General features: G+C 39.0%; 1 protein-coding gene across 2 annotated transcripts in view; it reads left to right on the forward strand.

Moving 5' to 3' along the window:
- The first annotated feature begins 5,341 nt into the window (after positions 1-5,341).
- The window catches only part of RHOH (ras homolog family member H), a 50,591-nt gene continuing 32,143 nt past the window's right edge, over positions 5,342-23,789 (forward strand). The window contains exon 1 of one of the 2 annotated variants that reach the window (XM_043871340.1): positions 5,342-5,656. The gene's annotated coding sequence lies outside the window, so the exon portion shown is untranslated. Of the gene's footprint in view, positions 5,657-11,602; positions 11,975-23,789 lie in introns of those variants that run through there. The other variant, XM_043871339.1, reaches the window with a different exon arrangement.

Below are 23,789 nucleotides of genomic sequence, written 5' to 3' on the forward strand. Positions count from 1 at the left end.
CTGTGATTTCACATTACTTTTTTAAAAAAAACTGAAACCACATATGCCTTTTTTTTTTTTAATTAAAAATTCCTAGCAAACCAAAAAACTGAAGTGAAACCACATAGAGAATCACTGACGTGAATAAACTGAATGTTTAGATCACTTTATTAAAGAAAGCTGGTAATGTTTGACAGATTATAGAGTTAATCCTTATTTATAGCTAAAAATTTGAAGAATACAAAAAATTAGAAAAAAATAAGTGAAAAAATTCCAATTTCACCATTCAGAGATAATCACTATTAATTTTTGATATAATTATTCTCAATCTTTTAGACATATGAATAATTTTTTCATATAAAATTAGGATTTCATTGCACAGATACTTTATTTTTGTATCTTCTTCTTTATACTAGTAAATCTATGGCCATATAAAAATAACAGATTTTCTGGGTTTTTTTGCATATCTCTCTTCAATGTGAAGGACAGGGAAGCCTGACATGCTGCAGTCTTTGGGGTCACAAAGAGTTAGATACGACTGAACAACAACTTCAATGTTTATTTCGTATTGTATTTTAATGAATCAATTGGTAAAAGTAATTTGTTTTTGGTAGGGAAAATACTACAGAAGTAAATTGATCTAGAGAGTTCTCTTACTGACTGGTTGCGTGGTCTTATACACATTGTTTAATCTTTTTTAAGTTGCAGTCTTCTCATTTATAAAATGAGATTCCTGAGAATAATATTAATACTGGTTTTGCTATTTTACAGTGATCTTGTGAGGACCAAATACAATAATGTACATAAAAATAGTTTGTAAGTTGTAAGTCGAATCTGAAAGACAAAGATTCAAAGTTATAAGAAACTTAGCATTTTTCTTCCAAAGCATTAAAAAAACTCTATTTTTATTTTGAAGGTTATTTTAAAAGATAGGAATTATAGAGAGCAAAACAATCTTATTTTATGTTTTGAATAATAAACATACCCTAGAAATAGCTTTGTTTAGAATTATTAAAACCATTTTGTTTCCAATAAATCTTTGAGAACGTAAAATTTTTATTTGGAAAAAATATTTTAATAGAAATTTTGCCTTTTTAAAGGTTTATGTGGTAAAAAGAAAAGTAAAGGAAATAGACATTTGTTTAGGACTAATCTTGAAATTTTATGTATAATTTTAGGTGTCATTTAAACAGAAAATACTCATTAATGAGAATTTACAAAAATGCTCTCTTTTCTCCAAAATGGTTAAAAAATGCAGCTGTAATAATTTAGGTAATAATAGTCATAAGAAAACAGCAGGTTTAGTTTGAAACCAAATCTTGCAATCGTTCACTGCCCTTGTCACAAACATGTTTATCTTTCATAAGCACCAAGCATTTCCCACTACCTCTTTCTTTTTGAGCTCAGACACTGAATAAATTTCCCGGAAACCTCACTTTTATTTCTGAGTACTCCTTTATCTTTCCCATGAGAAGATAAAGTTACTAAATAGCCTAGGATCTTTCCCAGCTTTGATTCCTATTTTAAGGGAAATTTAAGATAGGATTTCTAAGAGGTTTAATGTGAAAGCCTTTAGAATCCCTTGTTTTTGAGTCTGTGTGGAAGTGGAATTTGCATTTGGTTGGAATCATTTTAATGTGACCCTGTATAGGCTGAGCAATGAGGAAGATGACTTTGCAAGGTTCAGCCTTGGTTCCACGGTTCTCCTCTGAGAATCAACTGCTATAAAGTCACTGGTTATTATGCAAAACATATTGCGGCGGAAGCAGTAACAAGGGTTTATGGAGAAAAGTTGGGTAGACTTTCTCAATGCAATTAAAAAATCCAATACTTTCTATATGGCACATATAGTTGGTTTTCATAATATAGAAAATTTGAGAAATACAGAAAAGGAAGACATAAAAATTAGTGGTGTCCTGTCACCTAGAGGGTTACTCTACTAATATTTGCATATGTGTGTATATGTGTTAAAATAAAGTTTTGTCCTGTTTTTCTTTAAATTAACAATATATTGTGTGCACATTTCCATGTTGTTAAGCACTTTTTGATTCATAGTGAGCTGAAATTGCTTGCTTCTTAGGACTGAGTCACCATCAGTCAAGAGATGAAATCAGTGTCTTGCAGAAGCAAGTAGTTCTACTGCCTACACCAGCCTCTCTTTCATTGCATCCAAAACTATTGTTTCTAATAAGCAATGCCAACTGTTGTCAAGTCTCAGCTGAATGACATGATGCTTTGTTTGATCTATTGACCTGATAAATATTCTAAATAAAAACTTTTGCACATACGTTTCAAGCTAGTTCTCTCCATGAAGGCTGCATCAGTAATAAAGTGAATAGAATTCATAATTTTACTTCATTGAGTCAACATTTATCATTTAAACAAGTGGGTATTTCCAACACAGGAAGTTAACTATTAAGGAAGAAGAATTAAGCTCATTTGAATCTGGCTTCCCAAAACTTAGGCCACATTATTCCAGATTTACCAAACAAGTCAAATATAAATTTTCTGTTGAAGAAAACATTGGCTTAAGAAGTATTGCTATGGAGAAGGAAATGGCAACCCACTCCAGTAATCTTGCCTGGAAAACCCCATGGACAGAAGAGCCTGGCAGGCTACAGTCCATGGGATCACAAGAGTCAGACACAACTTAGCGACTAAACCATCCACCACTACGAAGTGAATATATGCCTAAAGATAATGCGTGAAAAGGATATTTGCCATATACTAGCTAGTTTTTGGTGGGAGGGTGGGAGTCAAGGAAGACTTGGGGTTATTTTTTCATCAACTTCCATTTTATACTTATTTATAATGGCCATTATTTTTACTAATACTGTAAAACTATGAAAATGAATAAAATACTAAAAGTTTCATATAGCCAAAAAAAAAAAAGAAGTATTGCTACTTTCTAGTGAGCTTAAAGAGATCATGAGCTGATTTTCTTAACCATTTGTAATACTGTAAACAGCATCTTAAAAAAACAAACAAAAAACATTCATCCAAGGCCAAAAATCTACATACATTTCTGGTATTTGTGCAAAAAATGTTTAGACTGCTATATGTAATGAAAGCATCACTGGTCATCTTTTTTTCAACTCAATATACCCTGAGAAGCCACATAAATTCTAGTTTTATGTGTTTTTGAGACTAGTGAATTGCCTCTTCCATAAATCAGCATATATCTGTAACAGCTTCCAGGACTTTATTCAGGAGAACATATGAGCGCCATTTTTACACATATTCTTCATGTTGTCAGCACAACTTTCAGTAGTGGGTGAAATTCCTCTTACTTACTGGTATAGTGGCACTAACTAACAAACAAACTAACTAACAAAACTAACTAACTAACTAACAAATTAACTAACAAAAATAGGACCTAAAAACAGAAGGGTCCAACATTCATTGAGTCATCTTAGAAAGAAAAAAAAAGACAAAAAAGGGGCAAAGAACTATTCTTTAAAAGTAGAAAAAAAACAATATATTATTTGAATGAGCATAATGACAGCTTTTGAAATTTAAAATCAATCTTCATCAACAAGCCATGTGAAAATCCAGGATCAGGCAAACAGGTTTGGGATGTTGATGTACCTACCTGGTGTGAGAGACCCAATAAATAACATTTAAATGATATAACTGTATCCTGTAGTTAGGTTACCAAAGATATTGGCAAAATTCAACAGGTTACCATCATAAAGCAATGCAGATGGAGTATGGAATCCGGGTGTGCCATTTACTGCTTTGAGATCTTGAACAAGATTCCTGACCTCTCTTGCCTCAGTTTCCCTCTCTGCAAATGAAGATAATAATGCTACCTACCTCATAATTATTGGGATGATTAAAAAATGCATATAAAGTGCTTGATTGGCACCTGTTAAACGTGCAATAAATGGCAAGCCAGTGTGACTTGTTACTATGACTTGGTTAAAAAGATCAAGGGGGGAGAGAATAATAGCAAGTTGAAGGACAAGGTAGCATTGAGCCACTGTGTCTGAAAAAACTCTTACTACTCTGGAATCTTCCACTAGGTACTTAGTTCTGGTCATGTATCTTTGGAGTTATTAGCAGTCCATCATGCAAATGACTTACAAAGTTTCAGAGAAGAGAGAGTCAGAAAGAACTAGGAAAGGAGGAGAAGTGAGCGGTTCAGTGAAGGCCTGGGGCTGACAGGTGAGCATGCACAAGTTTCCCTTTCAGTCAAGGGAGGAAGCGGAGCTGCCCCCTGAGCTGGGTGCTTGGCTCCTCTCTCCCAAGTTTGAGTAGAAGAGGAAGCAGATCTTGCATCACTGAGAAGGCCAATGATCATCAAATCTAGGGATGTATGCTGATGTTAAGGACCACTACCCATTAAAGTCGCTATTGGACCTTGAAAGACTTTACTTCCCTCATCTTCGCACCCAGGGTTTTCTTAAGCCATCCTGTTTAAATATGCATCCCACCCAAGCTTCCTGTCCTTCTCCCCTGCTTTACTTTCCTTTTTTTGTAATTAGCACTCTGTAACATCTTATATTACTGAATTATCTCGTTCATCACTTTTCTCTCCAGTAGATATAAACATATGAGAGCAGGCTGTTTTATTTTTGTGGTTGTTATTGTTCACGGCTGTCTCCCTGGTGCCTAACACAGAGCTCAATAAATATTACAGCAAGGGTTCAATGAGTGTTGAATGAGAAAGGAAAGAATAAATTCTCATTTATCTTAAGATGTTTGTAGGGTGGTGAGCGGACAACTTCAGAAGATGTTTCTGAAGATTCTGTGATCGTTCAAATTGTGCAAAAGGAATAAATTACCAGTAACAACTTGTTTTAAAATTTTCTAGACCCTTTAAAACTGTTGAGACAAACAACATAGGACTTAGAATCCTGTGCGTGATGTATAAGCTTGTACAACTTTATTCAACCAGAATCTGGCATTGGCAAAGCTTCTCAAATTCTGAAAGTCAACAGTTGTCATTTAAACAGGGAGTAGGAACTGAGGGAAAAAACTCCAGAAGGCCAAAGTCCAAAACAGGATGGATTATGAATAGACACCACGTACTGAGTGTCTACTATATTCCAACGACTCTACAGCCATTTTGCAAAATCTTTCCCAGGGAGGTGTAATTATGCCTATTTCTCAGTTGGGAAGATCAGGGCCTCCTCCTTGCTCATAAGTGGGGCTGAGATTTGAATCTTACTTTATCTGAATCTAAATTTATAGCTCTCCAGGGTTTCAGACTGTTTTGAGTACAGGTTTTAACCTGATCCCTCTAGAACTGTGCAGGAGATCTGTTATTTTGAAAAGATGGCAAGTTAGTAGTCATGGCCCTGCCTTTTAACTGAAACGTCTGCAACCCCCACTCAGCAGGTGTGCGGAGATGCAGTTACCCTGTGATGTCTCTGCCCAAACTGAAGATCCCTATCAAGACGACGAGTTAAATATGAATGCAAGAAGAAGCAATGATAGTGTTTTTCTTTTTTTTTTAATGAATCAGATATTCTACATCCGAAGAGGAACTCCCCTGGGAGTTCATGCATTTGACCCAAAGACGCTTCTCTTGCTCATATTACTTTGCAAACTCCTCTCCAGGATTTGCTCTCAAAGTCTGAGGCACATTCTTTCACATTTCTTCAATGATAGCCCATCTTTGTCCTGTTTGGTTGGATTTGATTTTGCTTTGGACCTGTATCCAGTGAATAAGGTAGGTGAACAAACTAGATTATAACTTGAGTCAAAGGCAAGTTGTGAATAGAATGTAATACTACTGGTTTTCTCTTATAGTTTATTAAGCTGTCTCTAAAAGTTCTAAAAAGGTCCTAAAAGTGCCTTGCTTGATGTCAGCAGGGTTGCAAAAGTGCATCAACTAACCAGGGATGACTTTGAAGGGTAACGGGCATTAGATGATATTAACTCTGTTCTGACACTTAAAAAAAAAAAAGAAGAAGTTACACCACAGCTCGAATGATTACTTTGAATGCTATCATCTTTTGCAACAAGACCCTGCATTGTTATGAATTATGGCTCTGCAATAAAAAGAACCAGGATGTAAATTTTCGCTCAATAAATACAGTTATACACAGCAAACAAACCAGGGTTAAAATGGCAGTTGAGAATCCTGAGAACCTGACATTCACTGAAACAAAAAGCAATACATTATGTTACAGTAAAACAGTTAAAGAGAAGATAGATGATGAGAATCACAGCAAGGGAAATGGTTTTTTTATAGCTATGGCTAAAAGAGGGAAGCTAAAAGATGTTTGAAATGATACTCTTATCTGGTTAGGGAGGCTGATGTTTATAATGATTCAAAGTGCATAAGGCAGTAATGATTCATGTGATTTCTAGCCTGAAGCATTTCTAGGATATTTTAATATTTGGAATTTAATGGGTATTTTATATGAATGTATTTTTACACTGAAAGTGACACATACTAGTTAACCTTTTTCTCTTCTATAGAGCTAACATTTTACAATCCCCATCATGAAATTTCTCAATCAGAAGGAATGCATGTTTTGGTTTAATACAGTTGCTTATCACATAGTGGGGAGCTGGGTAATAATAATTACAGTCTGTCTAATGCCCTAGGTTTGAAACTCAAAACAGTCAAAGTTTTGGTACATCTTCAGAACCCATTGAAATATTTTATTTTATTGGGTGGCATATTGTGAATGAAGGTCTGTGTAAACATTAAAAGCTACTCACTAAATCTAAATCATTTCACTAACAGTAAGAAGAAGGGGGAGGCATCTTATGACTCAGGGTTAAAAATAGTTTAGTAAATGATTGATATCACAGTTTCCAAGGTTTACTATTCATGACAATTAACACTGCCATGAAGAGTTCTCTCTGGTATAAAAGGCAGAGACCTTTGCAATGGACAAAAATATTACTTATCTGTGAGTTCAGAGTACTCAGTTGTTATATTATTTTAAAACCCTCAATAAAAGACTCATTCTAGGAGACTGTTAAAGAGAAAATAAGCCATTGGTCTGCCATATCAGAGGACATCTCTTTTTTAAAATAATTAGCTTTTGGCTGCAGTCAGTCTTCACTGCTGTGTGCGGGCTTTCTCTAGTTGCAGAGTCGGGGCTCCTCTCCAGTTGCGGTGCGCGGGCTTCTCCTTGCGGTGGCTTCCTTTGTTGCTGAATACAAGCTCTAGAGTGCTCAGGTGTCAGAAGTTTGCGGTTCCTGGGCCCTCGGGCACACGCTCAATAGTTGTGGCTCAGTGACTTTGTTGCCTCATGGCATGTGGAATCTTCTTGGGCAAGGACTCAGGGGACTCTTAAGCACGGGACCACCAAGAAAGCCCAGGACATTTCCAATGAAGATGTTTTTGAGAAAGCAAGTCTTGACCTTTAGCCAACTGTGTTTGGCAGAGACTCTCAGGGGAAGGGTGCTCAGAAAACAGAAAATGGACCTGTGGCTCAGGGCTGAGGCTGCTTCCCCAGCCCCGCTTTCCCCCTTGGGAGGCAGGGTGAAGAGCCACAACGGATGGATGGGTTGGGCGGGGGTCTTCTTCCGCTTTTGTGGTCATGTACTTTCATGCAAATTGCTTAGCCCGCTGAGGTCTTCTTGGCTGTAAAAAATATATTAAAATAGGCCTACTATGTAAGACTGCTGTGAAGATCAGATGAGAGAATCAGTCCGTGGATCAGCAAATGGTTGTCAGTGGCTGACTGTGAGGTGCCTGAGATGCACCAGCGAGCAAGGCCAGGCCCTGGGCCTCAAGGAGGTGACAGGACTGTTTGGAGGTGACAGGGCTGTTTGGAGGTGACAGGGCTGTTTGGTGCGTGCCCGGCAGTTAACAGAAGGTGCTGTGGGAACTTACGGGGGAGCGCTAGTCCAACTCACATTGTGGTGAGCGCTTGTCATGGAAGCTTCCCGAATATGACTTAGGAGAGGCCAGATCCTACTGGGAACTCCACACCCAGAAGCTCCTTCCTTCCCACCACTCTGAATTCCCCGGGGTTTCCCCTCATCTCTGTCCCAAGGCTGGGCCTCATCTCTGTTCTGAGGCCCTATACAGCCTCAGAGCTTACATACCCACAGGGGTGTGTGTGTGTGTGCAAGCATGTGGCGTGTACATGGATCTTAGGTTATTTGCTTCCTCCCCTCACTACCACGCCTGTCTGTTAAAAGAACGAGAGAGAGCAAGCTAGAGTGAGAGAGAGAGAAAGAAAGATTTCCAGAAAAGGGAGAAAGTTAGATAGCTGTCTCCCAACCTTCTCCCACTCCCCTTCAGAAAATCTCCTCTGACATTAAAATATCTAAGTGAAGAGTTCTATATATTGTTATATGTATAAAAATATGTTTAGTGAAAACTAAAGATATGTAAGAGGCAAGAGGAAAAACCGTTTCCTGCTGTCAGGAGCAAGAGGCTGCACAAAGCCTGACCCTATGAGAACATCTAAAACTACAATTACTTGAGCAGAGAGAGCAAGGCCATCAGAAGAGGCAGTGGGGGGAGCCGGGGAGCCAAGAAGGAAAGGAACATCTCACAGCCAGCTGGCAGTACCCCTCCCAGCACCGGCCAGAGCAGGTGGGAGCTCTGGCCTTCGGACACACCCCGATTCCCCTGCCCTGGAGCGTGTGTGTTCTTTTGTGAAGGAAATGCGCAAGGCCCAACGCCCTGAACTTAAAACCACACTGTGGTGCCTTTTGCTTTGTCTCCCAAAGGGCAAAGTCTTGCCTTCTCCTGGAGGTGAAGCGGGGCTACCCCTGGAGGCAGCTGTCCTTGCTCAAGGACATGCCTCTGCTTTTTCAAGGGGCGCTGGGGCATTGGGAAAACCACTGGATCTCTTCCTGGAGGTACTACCGATTTTCAGCTCCTTGCTGCCTTCAGTGTTTTAGAAGGTCAGATGAGAAAACGATTTTATCCTGAATTTGCAGAAGCATTTCTGAAGTCTAGTTCCATCTCTGCATTAAACTGGCATATCGAAGCAGGACCCTCTCTGATGTGCCCCTGGGATTGCTTTTAGTCAACTTTTCCACGAGATGAAATCAACTGATTTTACACTGAGGAAAAATGTGGGGAGACATCTCCCCAGCTTGGGGCCGGCTGTGTTCAGTCTAAGGGTGGTGCTTCACTTCGGTTGTGACGTCCTTCTATGAGAACGCAGGTGCCAAGTTTCTCTTAGCACCGTCTCAGCACTGAAGAGCCAGGAAGCCCTCCTCATCCTGGGCAATGTGCTCAGTCTTCTGCGTGGTAGTGTTTACTGCTTCACACCAGTTGCTTAAATGCTTAGAACGAGATGGTATTTTCATTTTCTCATTCAACCTTATCCCTGGCTTTAGTTTAATTTTTGTCTTCATTTCTTTTGGCTTCATCTTTCTTGTTTTTAATTTGCTTTATTTTGCTAAGGTGTATGTATTTTTATATGCTGCCCTAAATCTTTTGATGACCCAAACTAGAGGTAAATAAAGTACCCACCAGCCATATGTTCTGCTTACCTAGTGACATTGTGATGGTGATATGACTTTTCTGGGAAATTTTTCTAAAAGGAGATATGTGCTTATCAGAGGGCTCAAGGATCTCACCTCCCAGACTGAGTTCTTACTGCAGCTTAAAAACTGATGCCTAGTTTCAGGGATTAATGAGTCTCCTATGGAGCTGTATGAGCATCTCTGAGAATGCTCATTTTTCACCACTTAACTCCTGTCATCATTACACACCACACACATCAATCCTCTTTTACTTCCTTGAACATGCCAAGCATTTTCCCATCTCAGGGCCTTTACACATATTATTGCCTCTGCTTGAAATGTCTTTCCTTCTACTCCCCTTAGTAGAGTACTAAGTACTAGAAAGTAGTACTACTCCCTACTCTCCTCCTCTTTTTCAGCAATAGAGAGGTAACTTCACATTAAAATAATGGGGGGAGTTTATATTGATGCCCGAGCCCCAAATCAGACAAATCAAACTGGAGTCTCTGGCGATGGGGCCTAGGTACTGATATGCATATGTATTTTTTTGCCCGTTGGTACCGCATTAGAGTTCTTAGTTCCCCGAGCAGGGATTGAACCCATGCCCCTCTGCAGTGGGAATGCCAAGGCCTGACCACTGAACTGCCAGGGAATTCGCTAGGTACTGGTATTTTTCAAAAGCTTCTCAGTCAGGGGTGAGATCTACAACTTCAGACTGACTCTGATTGTCAGATACACAAAGAGGCCCTCCTTGACCACCACTCCTGGGGTGGTCTTGCTCTCTAGTTCAACTTCTTTTCTGATTCCTTCGCAATGGTTATTACAGTCTGTCATGATTGTATTTGTATGAGTATTTCCGTCTCCTCTGACTAGGATGTAGGTGCTGAGAGCACAGGGAATATGTCTGTCTCAGCCTTTGTGTTTCTCTTCAGGTCAGGGTATCAGGCACATAACAGAATTCTGAATCTGCAACGCTGAGGGCATGAGGGTGGCCCTCAGATGATGCATGCAGATCTGAGTGGCTCTCTGAAAGTCAGCTGAGGCTCCCTGGAATATTGTGAAAGAATCCATGTTCACATTCAGTAGCTATCCTAACTGGCTAAAAGGTTGTACACATTTTCCTTTCAACTGACTCTGGTGTCCCAGGATTTTTTGAGTGAGTTTTTTTTTTTTTCTTTTGGCCATGCCTTGAGGCATTTGGGATCTTAGTTCCCTAACCAGTGATTGAACCTGTGTGGAAATGTGGAGTCCTAACCACTGGACAGCCCAGGAAGTCCCTGGAGTGAGATGTGTAAATAGATCCTGACTCATGGCATTTTCTTTGTGTCCGCATCTTTCCCCTTCACTTGACTTTGACCATTATGAGTGAGAGATTCCATCTTGGTGTACCCTCCCTTACCCTAGCACTGGACTTTGCACACAGTAGGGGCTCTATAAATGCCTGTTAACTTGAGTGGAGTTGATTTTATCCTTTTGGCATGCAGGAATTTTGACCAAGACTTCACCCTGGGAGGTAGCATTTATGATTAGTTAGGGATTTGAGGCGGGGGTAGGGGGGAGACTGTGACCACATCATGAAAGTTTAATGTGTTGGTATAGGCAACTCAGTCACAATCTAAGTATGTGCAGATCGTCTCTACACCTGGACTGCACTGGAGGACAGACCGTGTAAATTTGGGTTCGGAGGCAAGTAATGAAACTCCGAGGAGTCTGAAAACAACTCTCATAACACGTATCTCATAACACAGGTGTGGGTCCATCCAAGGGTAAATGTGTGGCGGGGCTGTCTGAGCTCTCGCTAGGGCTGAGTCTGTCCTTTCCAGATTGCTGTTTGGTAGTTATTAATAAAACAAAGTGAATCACCCACCTACCGCTTTCCCTCCATAGTCAGTATGTTCACCAAGTTGACGTGAAGATCTAAGGTGCTTTTTCCTAAGCTTCAGTTAACCAAGACCAGTCTGTGGAGTGGCCCTGTGGCCTTTTTTCCCCCCCCTTGGTTTGTTTCACTTCCTTAAGGATTCATCTTGGTGTTTCACTTTTCCTTTCCACAATTTTCAGTAGGTGGTTTGCTGGTGGGAAATGGGGGGAAGGGGAGAGGGAAATGGTCCCCTGAGAAGTGATAAATTCAACACAAATCTGCCATGCAGCAAAGGTCTTATTCTGTGTCTCATCGGGGGAAGTTTTCATATTGTCATGGAGGAAAACACACGTGCACACACACACACACACACATCACTAAACCCACACAAATGAAACCCTCTCTTCGGAGAAGCCAGCTACAGGAAACTGACTTATGCACAGGAACTTGCTAATCTCTTTTGTCACATTCGGATCGTTCCTTCGGCCTCAGTCACCGCTCACACCAAACCCAGTCATCTTGGGTTTGATTCTCCACCAGCCCAGCTCTCAAAACTTTAGATCTTCCAATGCGAGAATGTTACACTCTTGGGGAGGAAGGAAAGATAGATCCTAGAAGGAATTCATAGCAGTGAAATGACTTGGGCTGCTTTTGTTTTTACTTACCTGCACTGAACAAATTTGACTTCCGGAGGCAGTCATTTTAGTGTCAAGAGATTTCTTCGGCCTTCTACAACAGGTAAGACTTTGACTTCTTTAAAAATATTTCTTCACTGTCAAAAATCTTTCTGATTTTATTTAGCTTTTACTATAGATTCAACATAGTGATTACTCTGTTCAACCTGTTGTGAAGTATAGAACCGTGTTACTCAGACAAAGGGAGTTAGTCTGATATCCAACTACTCCCCATGCCTGCCCAAGTCTAACAGGATGCATTTAGTTTCTGAAACATTAAACATTATAATAGTTGGCTTTTCGGTTTTCCAGATAGCCTCCTAGAGAATTCGTATGCTTATAATTGGCTATGATTGAGCTCAAACATTTTGGTAGTTTAAATATCATCCTATGTTTGATGAAGTAAATCCAAAGATCCTCTAAACTGTGCAAATATAAGTTTAAAAATTGTCTAATTCAGAAAAGAAACAGAACCCAAATCCAAATGATGTAGATTCATATCTGAAATTCCTAGCTTGTTGGTTTCACCTATTCCTAATGCTAAAGTCCTTTTTTTTCTAAAAGTGATATTTGATGTGTAAGTACATATTTTTAAATGAAATAAAATTTAGTTTTTTGAAGTGGTCTGATTTGGAGATACGCTGTGAGGTACCACTTGGTAGCCTGGGTTGTAACTAAACAAAGTTAGAGAAATCACTGGTTTGGGGTTCTTTACTAAATTAAAGCTAATATTGAAATATTCAAGAAAGCAGCAAGTAGTTGATTATCACTTGTTGATTCTAAACTGGCGTTGTGAAGGATGTAAGAGAAATGTAAAGAATTCTGTATTTTGAAGGATCTAGTAGATGTGATAAGAACTAACATCCGGGAAGCAGTGCAAGATGGGAATTACGGGATGGATGGAATGACCACAGGCTGTAAGAGTTACAGGATTCTGAGGGAAAGCTGGAGTGGTCTGAAAGACACGGGCCTTGGAAAGATGAGAGATTTGAGCAGCTGGAAAGCGGAAAATTGTGTGGGCAAAGGCGCAAAAGTGAGACTGATTAGAAGATGGCCATCCCACTTAAGGAAACTGACCTGAGAAAAGATGAAAGCTTGTTTTACACTTTGGCAGGAAATAAGGTTGGAACATTAAGGTGTAGATGGGTTATGGAAGACCTAGAGAGGCAAGGCTGCTGAGGAGAAGAGTCTACTCCATTCAGCGGCTGCCTGGTATCCTTAGGCCTTTGGGCACTTCTTTCTCAGCACTCACAGCTCTCTCAATTCCACGTGCGAGGTTGCCTCGGGACCCTCGCTTCTTCGTGCTCCGGGCTTCCTCGTGTATCTCCTGCATCCGTGATTCTCTACTTGCCCTCCCTCTGCTGTTTCCCCTTGTACATTGTTAATGCAGAGAAAGGTTTGTGTGGCTTACGGTACCTATAAGACCACCATTTTTGGTTACTACCTGCTAAGGAGACCCTTCAGTCATTTGGTAACTGAAGTAGACTTCCTCTTGGGCAGACAAGCTGGTTGACTAATTATAAGCAAGTCTCCATTCTTCAACAGTCAGACCCCAGATCCCATGAACTATCTGTTACTTTCTTTGTGTGTCTGAATGATATGTTGTGGATATGCTGCTGTTCTTTCCCTAATGATTCCGAATACTTTTTTTCCCTGGACTATGAAATATCTGCATCCACATAATAATGAAAGCAGCTTCCAGAATATAAACCCAGACTTTGCCTTGTGTCAAATCCTGGTGCTGTTGCTTCTCACCTATGAGAACCTCAGACACATTACTTAACTTCTTTAATCCTCGTTAAAAAAAAAATATGTAAAGTAGCTCTAACAATAAATTAAAACATCTACTTCAGAGGGTGGTTGTAGGGATAAAAGAGATAAAAACATGTAAAGCATTTAGCCTAGTGCCTGGGATAAAATAAACTCTCAGTAAATGTAACTATTACAATTCTTAGCAAGAATGGGGACGCTAGAATGAAGATGGCATGGTCCCTGGCTTAGGAACAACATATCTGTAACGTTACTTTTTTAATGCCAGTATTCCTTTCAGAGGGAAGTGCGAGTGATAGGTAGAGGCTGAGATTTAACATTTTTTTTGAGCACCAAGAATAGACTCGTCACAGGGTTAGATGTATTATAGTGGTAATGTACATGAGAAAAGGGAAACAAGATTAGAAATAGATTTTTTAAGCCTTTCCCTAGCAAATTCTCAGACTTATAAGACAACTCTCTGAGCGACTGCTGAACTATTTGTGGGCATCTATGGTTCATGCTCACTGAATGCTTTCAGTGGGAAAGCATTCCAAGCATACTCTATAAAGAGTACTTGGAATTAGAGATAAATGGGTAACTTCCTTGGGCTGTTTAAGTGAAATTATGTATTTTATGATATATTTTAATTTTAGTGCTGAGAAGGCACTGCTAAAAATCCATTTCTATTTAGGAATCAGGACCATTTTGACAATGAATGCCCATAGTGCTTATTTTAAATTCTGGATGCTTGGATCTGGACAAAAGCCAAGATTAAAAAGCGTCCTGCTTTCCCATTCTGCTCTCCAGATCAGAGATTCTTTTGGCTTTGGTGAACGCCCTTTAAAAATGTGTATATGGCCAGTATGCTCATTATGCAGGAGATTCTCAACTGCACATGTAGATTACTTTGGTTTTATCATATTATTATTTTTTTAACAGAGCTCCACCATATTCTAAGGGAGGAACTTTGGGGGCTTTGTGTGTGTAAAGGGGGGGACACAAGTCCGGATGGATGCCAAAGTGGAGCGTGCTATAAATCAGCCCCACAGTATCGAGTGCTGGGCTGGGCAGTGAGGGCTGGGGGTCAGAGGCGGAAAGGATGAACAGAGGGACGTGGAAGGTGCCAGGATTAACGCTCCTCCTCTGAGGCTTTTCAATCATTTGACTCCAACAGCTGCTTGAATGCCCTAAGCAACTTCTTGATGCCTCGTGTAGAAAAAGTCATCATACTGTTCCCAGATTTGGACCCTTGTTCAGAGACGATTTGATTTGTCTGGTTCTGGCATGGAATCATAGTTCCTCAAGTTGGCTGGACATCAAAACCCTTTGAGAAGATTTTCAAAAACAGTGATTCTCTTGTACCACACCCCAGTCCTGGAGTGGGGTCCAGGAATCTGTGTGATAAAAATACACATTTTTTTTTCCCCACTCAAGTGACTTAGAGACAGTTGTTCTGTAGGTGAGCATTTGGGAGCCATTGATCCAAAACCCTCCTACCAGGGCCCCAGCACCGAGATGGTAAGTTGATTAAGAGCTGAAAAGAGGTAAAACCATCTTCCCTCTATTGCGAATAATGTGCGTGTGTGTTAGCCATTTAGTCATGTCCGACTCTTTGTGACCCCCATGGACTATATAGCCTGCCATGCTTCTCTGTCCTTGAAATTCTCCAGGCAAGAATACTAGAGTGGGTAGCCATTCTCTTCTCCAGAGGATCTTCTTGACCCAGGGATTGAACCCAGGTCTCCTGCATTGCAGGCAAATTCTTTACCATCTGAACCACCAGGGAAGCCCTTGTTAATATCACATAAAAGCATTTTACTTTGTTTTGAATTTATTTCTTAGGAAGATTTCTGAAAGTGGGATGATTTGGTCAAGTATGTACGCTTAGAGTTTTTGTCAACCATATTTACATGTTAACTTGCAAATGTAGGGTGCTACTTGAAAAATCCTGAAGTGTTACAGACCTGTAGAGGCTATTCTGTGTCACTCACGGAAAGCCCAGAGACAGGAATTTGCTTTCACATGAGATGGTGCCAAATCACTGTCCCACTTCTCTGTTCCAGTAAGACACAATACTAATGAATTACTTTTGGAAGAAAATTTCAGAGCATTACGGAATGCTCGATTGCTTCTTTGAGCATAAGTTGAAGTCTTCTAATCACTACATTAATTTCTTGTGAAACTGAAGTCAGTAGTGACCTCTTCCCCATTTCGTAGAAAAGAAAACCAACGAAGACAGTGGTTAGGTAACATCAATATGGTTCTCATAATATGTGACATGAGAACTACATATAGTCATCCAGTCATTGTTCGAGGAAATAAATGATTAAGTGCTTTTTAATAAGTGACCCATGGAAAAACACCAGTAAAATGAATGGATGAAGAGAGTATTACCCAAATTGGGGGAGAGGGGGCAGAATGAATTTACTCACATAGACCTCCTGTTCTTTTCTCTTTTTTTTGGATTATGTTTTATTCATTATGCATTATCATAATTTGCTAACTTAAAAGCATGGCTATTGCTTGTGGCACAGATGGAATCAGGTGAATTTTCAATGGCTTCCATAAAAAAAAGACGTGCTTTTGCAAAATTTCTAGTGAGATATAGGTAGGAATGTGTGGGAGCCTGTACTTGCTTGCAAGGACTGATTGTGTTATTCCAGAAAACTTGCAAACCAGTTGTTAAACACAGTCACTATTAAAAAATTTAATTCTATAAATCCCAGTTCAATAAATTATATTAAAAATAAATGTAATACTCAAAACTTATTACTCCTGATTATTTACAATATTTTTGTTATCTGTGCTTTTGAAGTTATCATCCCCAATTTATCTGTGTGATAGAAATATCATAATGATGTGATATATATATTATATCAATATATCATATAATGATGATATGAAACATCTGTATTCAGTGATATCATGTTCATAACTTGAAACTGGACCCGATAGGTGTATTTACACCATAAAATTGGCGAATGCTATAAATCAAACTCTCCACCTTTTTTTCTTTTCCTTTGAGAAACATCTATTAAATAAACATTTACCAGCATATTGCTGAGGAAATGTATAAAATACAACCATGGCAACTTGGCAATATGTGGCAAGAGCTATCCAAATGTTCATACACTTTGATCCATTAACTCTACCTCTGGGAATTTATTCTAGATAAATAATTCAAAGAAGGAAAAAAGTAACATGCATGAACTGTATTGTTCATTATGTATTATTATTATGACACTGTATTGTTATTATGACAGAATGATCTGAAAATAACCTAAATAATAACCAAAAATAATCTGGCAGCACTAATATCTCTGCAATATTTTATAGTCTTAAAGGTCATCATTAACAATAGTTATGAAAATATATTTGATATGGTGTTAAATTAGAAAATCTGGATTACAGTTTTCATGTCACATTCTGGTTTTGTTATGAATGAGGATGAAATGTGAATTTAAAAAAAATACAGCATTTGTGTTAGAATGGTGAGATACTAGAATTTTGTTTTTAGTTCATGTATTGTAGGAATGGTGTGTGCCTTAAAAATGCGGAGAAAGACTGTAAATAAGCAGTTTTAAGTAGTCTTAATATTTAAGGGCAAGGCTAAGGGGAGTTTTGTGGGCCAGATGGGGCTTGCTTTTGACATGCAAATATGCACTGTGAACCCCAGGTGAGGTATTGTAAACGGTGTTAGGATCCAGGCAGTCTGAAGTGGTGGATGCTAAGGAGGTTTCCTTAAGGCAGCTCTGGAAGAAAGAAGCCACTGGCTGCCTGCGGAGATTGAGGAAGGGCCCAGAGAAAAGCTACTGTCAAAGGCAGGAGAGAGGGAAGAAGATTTCTTAGGAAGAGACAAAGAGATGCTGATCTCAGAGGGGAGTCAGATGAATATGAAAGTAGTTCCATTTAGATCTCAAAACAACAGGGCTCAAATCAGGAAGAAAATGATTCTTGTAAATCATGGGTTCTCTAATCTCAGCTGGATGGATGGGGGGATGTATTAACAAAAGCAGCTTTTACCTCCATGGATTCTGATCCAGTTGGTCTGGAGGTTGGCGGGAATATTTTTAACTAGTCCTCTGGCCTCGTAAAGATTCTGAAACAAATGGTCCGCACAGATCATACTTTGAGAAATGCTAATGGATTAAAGGTGATAGTTTGGGTTGGCTTAGAGAATGTGTATGTATGTGTGTGTGTGTTTGGGAGCAAGCCTACTAATACCTTAAGGCTTAGGATCAAAAAGAGGTGTGACAACAGAGAAAAAGCCCCAAAGGGACAAGCTATTGTGTTGAATCTATAGAAACAAGCTAAAGACAGGAGACCACACTCGTGATACTCCTTAAAGGGGAATGTAGATGATGCCATAAAATTCCCTCCTATAGGCATTTGGATCAACTGAAAGTAACTGTGAACAGGCGAACTACAAGAAGGAAGCACAGAGAAAAATGGTCAAACGGAGAGCCGAAGATCCGTGAATATTCTATTTCAAATCATTGGGGAGTGATCATCAAGCATAAACCTGGAGAATACACACTGCTGGGTTTAGAAAATGTTTGAGCTGTAGTGTACAATAATATCACACTAAAGAAGTGAAGAAAGCCTGATGTTTGAGGAAATGTAGTATTTTATATAGAGAGTTATAGCCCTCAAAGTAATAACATCAGACATGTGCCATAATAACAATGTATGTATCACAAAATAAACATCTTAAAGTAAATGACATGGCAGTAGCAGAAGCCATTGGTACTGAGATTATTGATTTCACCTGGCTTTAAAACTTTAGTGACAGTAATAAGCTCTCAAATCATCTTTAATATTTTGTTTTTTTTCTACTTTATGCTGAAAATTCTTCAATTAAAAAAAAAATTCACATTCCCTATCATCGGGGCATTAGTCTCTCAGGACGTTCATTAATTCCTTTGAGAATCTGATGAGAACCAAAGACCATATCCCTGAGAAAAAAGCCCATGTATAGAAACTGCATATTTGTCATGCACTTTTAGGAGATTTAGGGATATCCTCTAGAGTGCATTCCTGGTGACTCAGATGGTAAAGAATCCGCCTGCAATGTAGGAGAGCCCGGTTTGATCCCTGGGTCAGGAAGATCTCCTGTAGAAGGGAATGGCAACCCACGCTAGTATTCTTGTCTGGAGAATTCCATGGACGGAGAAGCCTGGCGGGCTATAGTCCATGGGGTTGCACAGAGTCGGACACAACGGAGCAACTAACATTCAGAGTGCATCCATGGAAGATCAGTGGTCCAGAGGCCTCATATTAAGAAATCCTGCCTCAGAGACTGTCAACGCAACAGAGGAGGCCTTGCAGAAGTTGCGAAAGTCCTGGTCATTGCTGATGTTGGACTTGGCTGCTAAAGAGAAAAATTGATAGTAAAAAGAAGACAAGAGGGCAGGTACACGTATATTTTTATAGCACTGGATCCTTAAGCTGGGTAAACATGTGGGGCTAGAGCTGGTTCTTGTCAGATTATTTATGACCAATGTTCGAAGTCCTTAATTCTAAATTCTCTTATGTGAGGCCAAGATCAGTAGCCATTCAGGAAAACCGTCTCTAAGATTGTACTTTAATGTCTTACTGACTGTCATGTGGTACCTACTTGGCACAAGAAATGCAGGCAGCTTGTAAATACCGATCTAGCCAACTCCAGAGTGTAGCGAGTGGTCCTCAGTGAGTACCGGATACCCAGCCAGGCTACTTTTAGAGGTGAAAGGCATTATTAGCTTGTGTGTAACGTGATCACTTCGGAGTGGGAAATGTTGGTTTTCCTATCTGAAGCCGAACATCTGTTAGGGCCCTGATGATTTTGGAGATAATACTTTGCCTGTGTAGCCTCTAGACCACAGAAGCTCAGTTGGCCATCTTCTGTTAATGGGTACCTGACTTGCAATTTGGGGAAGTAGGTGTTTTCGGCTGAAAGCTCATGCCTTTGTTAATGTACTGTCCACTTGGACGGTGATAGGGAGTTAGGCAGGGTATGGAGATTTACCCCAAATTCATCTGTTTGAACTAGTCAACTCTGTTGATAGTGATAAAACCATACTGTCATGTCATGTTAAGAGAGGAGGGGAGATACAGGATGGGGAGGGGAACTGCACCATCTTCAACCCTCCAGAGAAAGACTATGTACAATTGGCTTAACAAATTGTGAAATTTGTGAAATTGTGATATTGAGTCAGGCTTCTCTTGGTCTAGCATAATGTAAGGATTATACATCTTTCTTTGAGGTAGAATAGGAAAATCTGTAACAAATACCAATATATATTTAAGTAATTAGTGTACTTCACCTTCTACAACCATCTTAATTATTGCAAACCCATGACTACAGCTCCTGCCAATTTCAACTCAGTGTATTCAATGTGTTTTTTGATGTATTCAGTGTATTTTATTATTATTATTTTTGGCCATGCCCACAGTGTGCAGGATACAAGTTCCCTGACTAGGGATTGAAACCATGCCCTCTGCATTGGGAGCATAGAACCTTAGCCACTGTACTGCCAGGGAAGTCCTCATTAAGTGTATTTTAATTTAATACTTTTGCCTGGTCAGCCGCTTCAGTTGTGTGTGACTCTTTGTGACTCTATGGACTGTAGCCCGCCAGGCTCCCCTGTCCATAGGATTCTCTAGGCAAGAATTCTGGAGTGGGTTGCCATGCCCTCCTCCAGGGAATCTTCCCGACCCAGGGATTGAGCCCAAGTCTCCTGCATCTCCTGCATTGCAGGTGGATTTTTTTTTTACCTACTGAGCCACCTGGGAAGGCCCTAATATATTTAATGCGTTTAAATAATAATATTGCATCATAGAATTCTCAGCTACAGCTCAGAAAACAGAACTATCCCATGTGCTCCACAGGCCACTGGCAAACTCTTCTTCCCCTTTTCTCCTGCGAATTGCTCCCCCTGCTTCAGCATTCTGCCTAGCAACCTAATTGCTGATGTGGGAAACTGACTGACATTTGTCTTTTTCGCCATACTTTTCCTATCTTTTCAGAGGCTCCTTTGAAAAGTAGAATCCGTACTTTTCCTTTGTTTTCCCTGGTACTATTCCAGCTGCCTCCTTCTTGAGCACTTCTAAATACACATATCTTATCATGAATCTTTTTCTCAGTTGCCGCAGAAAATTCTACCTGTCTTTGTTCCAATCTTGAGTTGAAAATGATCTCAGCCATGATTGAGAAGTATAAGAATGCCTGTGATTAATCCTTCTAACAAAAGAGGGCCATGTATTGGGGTTCAAATTTAAATAATGTAAGACCATTGTCATCTGCTGCAAATACCCTTAAAGAGTTCAGAAATCCCTTTTGGTGTACTTTTTGGGGGGATAAAACCTGACTTTCCTCAAGCTCCAATAACTTTGGACTGTAACTTGCTGTAATTTATTATCGATAGTCACTCACTCTCTCTCTTCCTCTGGCTATAATAAGGAAGTAGAAGAGGGTGTTGGACGTATATACAGGAAATAGGAGGGGAAAGGCAGAAAAACCTTAAATGTTGACAATACCACAATTTCCTACATTTGTTGATATGACAAATGATACTGTCACTCTATTCTTATACACAAACTATCTGGTAATATTAAAATACCTGTAATGATGTTGACTTTAAAAATATAATGGGCTTCCCTGTTGGCTCAGAGGTAAAGAATCTGCCTGCCATTGCAGGAGACATGGGTTCGATCCCTGGGTTGGGAAGGTCCCTTGGAGAAGGAAAATAGTAACACCTATTTGTAACAAATGTAGCATATGCTTTAAACCTAAATATACATGTATATATTTTATTTATGAGTATTTAGGTTTTCCTATACTAAAAACACCATCATGCTAGTGCTTTCCCTCCAAAATGTGCAGAAACTATAGAAAGCTGCTTAAACGTTGCTTCCTAACTTTAAGAGAAAAATAGCTGATGATTAAATGGGTCACGTGAATTAATGAAGGGCAAACAACTTTGCTGACTCCCATAGGTATCTTTTCTTCCTTTTTGTTCTCTGCATCTCAGGAAAAGAGATTTCAAGATGTAGATTATGGTAATGTTTCTGTTAAACGCTAGAGCCATGAAAACACACGGGTAGTTTTGGCATCGTGACAGGGAAGTTCTACGTAAAACTTGGACCAAACGTTGAAAACCCAAACCTATAGTTTTGGATTTCCCCAAGGGCTACCCATTTGATATGTCATCCAGGAAAGACCCAACACACACAAATATGGACGGAAAAACAAAAGCTTTGTCTTCCAACAGGGGCTAGACTCTTGTGGTTTTCAGTTTAGAAACTAAATTGTGCAATTGTGCTCATGAAAAAAAGTCACCAGCCTTTTCAGCTTAAGCTCATGTTCAACTTTTTCTTCCAACCTGTGACCAGTCAATCTTATGAAGTTATATTATCTTGAAGCTTCCTCGGATTTATTGTTCTTTTCTTTAGAGGACTTAAGTGATCATATTTAAAATTTTTCCTACATTTACCCTATTTGGAGTTTTCAGTGTTAGTCCTCCCTTGTATATTTGGTCATGACTGGTTTTCTTTCTCAACAGGTATGTATTTCATTATTTTACCTACCAATTATAACTACTTGCTTCTTTTGCCAATTTTGAGAGTGCTTAACGATTCTTACATACTAGATCTTTACCAAAGTAATTACAAAAATGTAGGGCAAATAACAAAGCAAATTCACTTGCCTTCAAAGTGTTTAAGAGTTTGATGAACTTTTAAATTATTATCAAGTTTTTCCTTTTCTTATAAAATATTGGCCAAAATATAATTTATAAATAATATCTCCAGTCAGGGAAAAAGAGATGAATGATCCTTCTACTCACCATGTAATATGCTCAGTTCTAAATTATTATTTTAAATTACTTTAGGTGGCTATGGAAAGGCCATTCTTTTAAGAAAAATTACAAGTAACTGGGCAGTCGGAAGGAATACCCTTAAAATGTTCCTATCCTGTGACTGCTTCTAAGAATTGTTCCTAAGAAAACAGCAAATGTTTTACTATAAAAGCAACGCTTTTCAACACAATAATTTTTTGAAGAATGTTTAATAGGTGAGAAAAAATCAGAGTTTAAAATCATATATTTTTATTTATAAAGGCTTATATATTTTTACATGAAGTCAGAATATGAAGTAGATAAACCAGTATGTTAAAAGTTATTATCTAGTGTATGATAAACTTATATATGATTTTTATGTTTCCTATATTTTCTGTGATTTGCATATATTATTTTTATAATAAAAAGGAAAAATCTTTTTTAAAAGAAAATCAATTTATGGTGTGAGGTTAATAGTGAAACTAGTAAAATGATTTTGATGTGAGAATTATTTTGACATCTTGAAGAAAACCTAATGCTTGATAGTCCTAAGCCTATAATTAAATTTTATCTTTTAAGATTTAAAGTATCTTTAGCTTTAAAGGGATTTCAAGTTTCTTTTATCTTGAACTTTGAAAATCACTTTTATGAGAGATGTTAGTTATTAAATAGGTTTATGTTTTTAAAATAAGAGCATTAGCTTTAACTAGTATCAGAATTTAAGTAAAATACACAATGTTCAAATGATGAATATAGATGATTATCTAAAAATTTTTTAACATGGGAAAAGATTCCCAGAGGGATCCTTTAAGAAGCACATATTCCTTATGTATCTTAAATATTTAATTTAGAAAGAATTGACTTTCAAATATTTTGAAAGATGCTGCTGCTGCTGCTGCTAAGTCATTTCAGTCGTGTCCGACTCTGTGCGACCCCATAGACGGCAGCCCACCAGGCTCCCCCGTCCCTAGGATTCTACAGGCAAGAACGTTGGAGTGGGTTGTCATTTTCTTCTCCAATGAATGAAAGTGAAAAGTGAAAGTGAAGTTGCTCAGTTGTGTACGACTCTTAGTGACCCCATGGACTGCAGCCTACCAGGCTCCTCCGTCCAAGGGATTTTCCAGGCAAGAGTACTGGAGTGGGTTGCCATGGCCTTCTCGGATTTTGAAAGATACCTATTAGGCAAATCATTCGTTATAAAGTAGCAAAATTATCTTGTAGCCTTTCATGACCATTTTTCTGCACAGTAACAAATATCTTAAAGTTTGTTAGTTTCAAATGCTAAATATTATTTCAAATGCATTAACATTT

The sequence above is a fragment of the Cervus elaphus genome, chromosome 17 (genome assembly GCF_910594005.1).
Source record: "Cervus elaphus chromosome 17, mCerEla1.1, whole genome shotgun sequence".
NCBI classification, from domain to species: domain Eukaryota; kingdom Metazoa; phylum Chordata; class Mammalia; order Artiodactyla; family Cervidae; genus Cervus; species Cervus elaphus.